A 7219-nucleotide genomic window follows, 5' to 3' on the forward strand; every position below is an offset into this window, starting at 1 on the left:
TTTCTCTGGCCATCATTACACAGGCCTTTGAGAGAGTTTGTTCCTCCGTGGTTATCCAACTTACGGAGACTATATCGGATGTGCTGTGAGGGGACATGGTAACACTTTGACTACCCTCTTCTTTAACTCCAGAGTCAGTGATCACCAGGCAGTCCTCTTCAGCAAAGATAGTGATTAGTTTGTCATTTACCACGAACTTGAGTAATTGGTGCAACGAAGACGGCACAGCCCCCGACTTATGAATCCATGGCCTTCCAAGTAAGATATTGTAAATGCTCGGGAAGTTCATGACTTGGCAAGTTATTTGAAATTGGGCCAGCCCCATCTCGATTACTAAATCTGCCTCCCCTATTGGCTCCCTCTGCGCTCCATCAAACCCTCTAACAATAGTCCCTGAAGGCCTCAGCTTGATGTCTTGCAATCCTAGTTTCTCTAAGGTACTCCAAGGACAGATATTCAGCGCGGATCCATTATCGATTAACACCTTAGGCAGCATTTTTCCGTTGCACCTCACTGTTATGTACAACGCCCTATTATGTCCGATGCCCTCCGTCGGCAATTCATCGTCAGAAAAAGCAATTTGCTTGTTGAACAATACGCTCCCAACCACGTTTGAAAAATTATCAACAGAAATGTCCCTCGGAATTTGAGCTCTTGTTAATATGTCAATCAATGCATCCCTATGCACGTCCGAAGAGAAAAGTAGGTCCAACATGGATATCTGGGCAGGCGACTTACTCAGCTTCTCAACTACATTGTACTCACTTCTCTGAAGCCTCTTAAGGAAATCCAAGGCTTCTTTCTCAGTGATTGTTGGTTTAACGGGCGGCTCGGAGTTATTTGCTCGAATCGGACTGGCAGCTTCACGTGGATTTGCAATCTTCCCCGTTCTGGTAACCACTGACACTTCCTTCTTTGCAATTGACTTTTCCCCAATCTGCACGTCAGGTTCATCATAATTCCATGGCACTTGTTGCAGACTTAAAACAGGCTCTTGTTTCGGGAATTCAATGACTACGGGCTTCAAAGACTCCCTCTCAGCTGGCGTGAGATCCAAAATAAAAGGCTTTTCATCCTCTTCAAATGGCAATTCTATGACAAATGGCTGGTCTGTGATTCCAAATACTTCAGCTTCCCTCGCCAACTTTTTGACTTGTTCCACATACTCTGCATCATTCAGAATAACCCCAACGATATTAGCGTGCTCCGGCAAGGGGTTTCTATTTACGTTCGGTCCTTGTGCCTCCCTTCTCCTAATTACAATTTCCCCAGCTTCAACCATATCTTGAATTTTATGCTTAAGAGCTTTACAATCCAAAGTCGAGTGTCCAGGTGCCCCCGAATGATAAGTACAGACAGCTTGCGGGTTATACCAGGCGGGCATGCCATATGGATAGGTAGGAGGGGGTACCGTACCAATTTTTCCGGCGCCCTTTAACTGTTCATATAATTGGTCTAAAGGCCTACCTAAATTGGTAAATGTACGGCTAGGGGGTCGGTTGTAAGGTTCAGAAGGTTGAAGTTGGTTGTAAGCAGGTCTATTTGGAGGCGGAAATCTTGGGTTATATGGAAGGCGTGGTCGGTTTTGAGGTGGATTTGGTTGAGAAATTTGAAAAGGGGCTGAAGGTGGGTTAGGATAGTTTAGGCGAGGTCTAGGGTGCTGGATATTAGTGGCATATACAGGGTACGGGTTTGGATAATAAGGGTAATGGGTTTGGTAGATTGGGCTGTGTTGGTATCGAGGTCTGGGTGAAGGATTTTGGTTCCAAACAAAGGTTGCATCCCCCTCCTTCTTTTTGAACGGTGGCTTTTTCACATTGCTTCCTTGACCTTGTAAAGCATCCAACTGAGATTTAAGGGCGGAAACATTGAAGTTTATTTAAACGTTTGGAAAAGTCATCAAACTCCTCAAGTTTATTTACAATTGCAGCAAACGAACATCCGGTCATACGGAAAATCTCTTCGAAGTACGGCGGATCATGGGCTTTGATGAATGTGCGAATAATTTCTTCCTCAGTCATCGGTGGTTCCACCTTCGCAGCTACTTTTCTCCACCTCTTGGCATAGGTCTTGTGGTCCTCAGAAGGCTTCCTTTTCGTTCCTTCCAGAGTAGTCCGGGTCGGCGCTAGCTCGCAGTTGTACTCATATTGTCGAATGAAGGCATTGGACAGATCGAGCCAGGTCTTCACTTCCTCTGGCTTTAGGTTGGAGTACCAATCGAGAGCATCCCCTTCTAAGCTTTCTGGAAATAATCTCAACGGCAAATTCTCGTCATCCACTGGCTTGCCCAACTTGTTAGCAAACAAGCGCAAGTGCGTCTTTGGGTTGCCCGTGCCATCATATTTGTTGAACTTCGGAGTCTTGAACCCCTCCGGCAGTTGTACGTTTGGAAATAGGCACAAATCATCGTAGTCCAGCACCCCTTGCTTGCTTAAACCTTGGCTTTTCCGGATAAATTCATCAAAACGATCCAAGCGTTTAAGTAACTTCATATCAATCTGGGCAGACGAATCTCCCATTTCTGGCTTATTTTGAAAAACGTGCTCCGGCACAACGGGCTCTGCGGTAGTCTGAAAGAAAGTCAGTGGAGTTACATGCATGTTTGGATCACCCTGAGGCTGGAATCCTTGCCCATAAGGGGGATAAAAAGGAGGATTTTGAGTATAAGCATATTGCGGATTGAAAGTTCCCTCAAACGTGGTTTGAAATGAAGGAATAACAAATGGTTCGGATTGTGGTTGTGTAGCGGGTACAGGTTCAGGTCGCACTCCGCTACTAACGAGCTCGTCAATCAACTTCTTCTGAGCGGCCATTTCTGATGCCATTTCCCCAAATTTAGTGAGTAACTCAGTCAACTGAACCCCAGGACTTGCGGCTTCCGGCTGGGTAGTTGCAACGAACTTTTCGGATGATTCTGGTTGAGTACTCATGTCTACACGATTCCTTTGGGTCTTACTTCGGGATCGCGTTATAATGGGGCTTCGTCGAGAAGCTATGTTGAAATTTTACCTGAGAATGCAAAAGACTTCTTTAGACAAACCAATCGTTATTAGCTTTCTGCAATTTATTCAAAAGGGAAAAAGAAAAAGGCATGAGTTAGTAATTATTCAAACAACTCGGATGCATGTCCTATGGGGGGACCCTTTTTGTGCCAAGGGTAGGCTTAGCATGATGCAACACTTTCGGAATGAGACCCGTTAATCAAACCTGTTATTTGACAAACACTTTTGTGAAAAGAGATTCATTTCATTGCAGAAGCTAGATACATCTGTTTACATCATATCGCGAAGGCGATTTCGTACAAGATCACCAAAATTCCTAAGCCTATCTAGTACAGAGTCTTTACTTTCTCTTGCATATGGCATCTTGACACGTTCGGCTTGATCATATAATTCCCCACATTTTCGCTTCATATCTTGGCGCCTTTCTCGCTCCTTCTCATATAACCTCTTGTTTTCTTCTGCCTTTTCTTTGTGCGATTCGATGGATTTCTTCAACTGTACCACCTCCATGTCCTTGGCTTTAATGATGGCTCTCAGCTTCTCAATTTCCTCATACGGCTCATGTTGCAACCCTTGCGTGGTGGAATCTTTCAACCAATCCTCGTATGGTGCGGTCATTACCCCCTTCTGTTTGAGCTCCGGAAGATAACGAATGCTTCTATCATTGGATATTGTTCTCCAAGATTCAGTGATTTGGCTCTTCATAGGGATCTCTTTTGGGCATACCCCCTGATCAAAGAAAATAGTGACTTCACTAAACTCGGAAATCGGTGGCGGCCCCTGAATGCGACCTAGTTGTCTGAGAAATCTCTTCGGGGTATACGAGATGATTCCTTGAGTACCCAGCAAGAGAACACGTTCGGATTCCTTAGTGCGAAGTATCGGCTCAAAGCAGTCTGTCCAATCTAATACCCACCTAATGTTGAAATCTTGCAATGTTTCCAAGTAGTCCACACATTCGGATGCGTTCTTTGGTAGATCTCCCTCGTTGACTCTTTTGGGATGTGTGACTACCCAATTATATCCAACCACCGGCAAACTATCGGCAACTGATGCTTGTCTCTTAAAATGTCCCGTAGCCCATATGTATAAAACCAAGTTCGCCCCATGGAAAAATTTTTCTCCCTTTTGACAACCAGTACAAGCTAAGAAAATATCTGCGAGAATGGTCGGGACTATAGAACATTGCTTACCCTGAATTCCTAAGAAAAGGTCATTCACAATTTTTGCTGATTTAAAGGCTATCTTCTGATCTTTTCGCGGAAAGAGATAGGTCCCCGCCATAGCTACCCCATATACTAGTGATATTTTGCTCTCCCATACGGCTTTGGAAGTGAACACAAAATCCGTCACATGCCTCTCGAATCCATCGCGTGGCGCAAATCGTTCAAACAGAATATTCACGGCGACGCTCTGATCTGACCCTCGTAGCACAGACTCTTTCAATCCCATAATTTGACAAAATTCGGCCTTGTCGGAAGCAAATGGAAACACCAAGGCAGTTCCACGTATGGGTAAACCAAGGAGGCCGGCTACTTCCTCGAGTGTTATGGTCATTTGCCTATTGCCTATTCTAAAAGCAGTACACTCAGGGTCCCAAAGATGAACTAAAGCCTCTACCAAATAATTGTTGGATTTGATCTGCTTAAAGTCTCCAATTGGTCCTAAAAATTGGGCTACTTGATTCAGCTCACTAGGTAACATGAAGGTGGGCCATTGTTGAACCTCAGTTGACGGTATTAACAATTGGTAGATGCGGCGAGGGCAAGCCATCTGATGATGAAGAAGGTAGTTTGTCAATTACCTTACCCACGAGTCTCATTCCTCCAGTTAGACAAAAACTTAAACGTGCAGTCCCTTGAAGGGTTAAGTACCCATGGGACACAAAAGGGTTGGTTTTATTTCTAAAACGGGATTCCCTACGTGGCGTTCCCTTTCTAGGCTTTATGCATGATGCCATTTGATTAAAACAATAAAATATGCAATTTGAAATGAAACGTGACCTAAGGAACCCTTTATTTGCCAGGGTAGGCCTAAAATGGTATGGCATTATGAATTCATAAACGAAATACAGCATAATTTGTCAAACGTGCAATAGCCTATCTACAAGGGTAGGCTCTAAAAGAAGGTCATGCCAGACCTCTTATTTGCTCAGGGTTAATGAATGCAATCGGGACACAAAACCAAGAAAAGTTAGTTCAGCCAAGATAAATACACATAACACATTGTAATAACAAGATAAAGCAATCAAAGAAATAAAGCAATAAAAAGGAAAAAGGGGTTGGACCCCTCCCCTCGTGAATAGTATCCCTAGCTTAGGATAAGGCCGACTCTACCCTAGGCAGGCTATCATGGATGCATGAGGTTGGGGGTTCACTAATGCATCTAAACTCGATGAGCTCAGGTCCCCGAGCCTTCAGACTTAGAAACCAAGGGTCACCAACCCCAAGGTTCTTTGTCGGTGGCTCGAGCGATTCCCCAAACACCGCTACGCACACATCGTGTCACGGCTACGTGTTTGAGTGAATCTATCAAAACCTCAATCTTCGACCAAAAGCTAAAGGCTATCAACCAATAGCTTTAAGTGGAAGATTGAGTGACCCATTGGAACATGCTACACACACATCGTGTCGTGATCACATATCCAAGTGAGTCACCTAATCCTAATAGGGTGGAGTGGCGTGGCAAGCCACTAAAAGAAAAATAAAGGGATAAAAGAAGTAAAGCGTATGCTCGTATGCTAGTGCTCGTTTGGAGGGGAAGAGTCAAGAACCAACGCAAGGCTCTAGGGTGACCCATACCTCCCAAAATGCAATGCAAGCGCGAGATAACAAGTAAACATTCATTCAAACATACATTCGTGAGTCGAGGGATTGGTTTGATTACGTACATAAGACAAAAGGTTCTAAAAATGAAAAATGCAATCCTAATATCCAAATGCAATGCATAAAAAGGGTAGAAAAAGGAAACGAATGGCTAAGTCAAATGCTTGGACCCACTTAGGAGTTCCCCAGTGGAGTCGCCAACTGTCGCGCCCCACTTTTCGATTCGAATTGAATGAATGTGTGATGTGCGATGTGTGAACGTGTGCAAAATGAAAAGTAAAAGGCCATGGGACTTAGAATGCGACGATTTGGCCAAGTGAAGTTCAAAAGGGTTTTTTTTGTATCAAAAATGGAGTCGCCACTTGGTATAGAGTTAGGGTGTACCAAGTCACCCAAAAATGATTTTTGTTTTTGAATAAAAAAAGTAAATAAACCCTTTTTGAGAACTTTTGGGTCTACGTAACCAAAAGAGGGATCGGGGGTCACATTTGACGAAGGGGAAGGCAAGGATAAAAATCCAAGGCACCCCTTCGACCTAGCCAAGGCTAGTTGCGTGACTTAAACCAATTTTTCCTAATTTTTCTACCCAAGGTATGTATCGCGTATTGGATATGTCTATATGAATGCAAAAACCTAGACCTAGGGGGATTGGGGGAAATTTCTCTTCAAAGGTTGAGTGGTGCCAATCACATTAATTGTGAAGCCCAATAATGATCCTTTTGGAGAGGTCACACTTAAACCTAAATGACGTGAAAAATGAGTGGAATGCATGCCATGTGAAAGTGTGAGTTTGTGTGAAGTGAGAAAAATGATAAAAGTAATAAGATATAAGTGAAGGTGTGCGAATGTAGATGAAAGTACTCGTGTGCGAGTGAAGATAAAAATGCTCGTGTGCAAGTGAAGATAAAAAAAGTGTTCGTGTGCAAGTGGAGATAAAAGAGTGTTCGTGTGCAGGTGAAAGTGATAAAAAGGTGCATGTGTGCAAATGAGACAAAAGTGAAAGTGTGATGATAGAGTGGATTGAGAATGAATGAGCCTAGGGAATGCAAGCAAGACGGGTACGGGGAGACCTAAATTGTGACTCAATTTTCCCTTTTGTAGAGGGAATATAAGCGTGCTAAGGCTTAGAAAAAGCCACACTCGTCTATATCCCATATTTAAGGGGACTCTCAGGCAAATGTACACTATACTAGTATGAGGTGCAAAAATCCTAAAATGAGGGGAAAAGGGCTCGAGGAGCATGCCAGATGATAAAACTAAGAAAAATGCATGACATGTAGTGAACAAGCAAATGATATGCTAACGAGGGGAAATCCCTAAGGGTCTAGCGTTGGACTAGCCCATCCTATGAATTCCGACTAGCGTTGGACTAGCGGAAACGTACATTCATCC

This window comes from Coffea eugenioides, unplaced genomic scaffold, assembly GCF_003713205.1.
Source record: "Coffea eugenioides isolate CCC68of unplaced genomic scaffold, Ceug_1.0 ScVebR1_156;HRSCAF=629, whole genome shotgun sequence".
Lineage (NCBI taxonomy): Eukaryota > Viridiplantae > Streptophyta > Magnoliopsida > Gentianales > Rubiaceae > Coffea > Coffea eugenioides.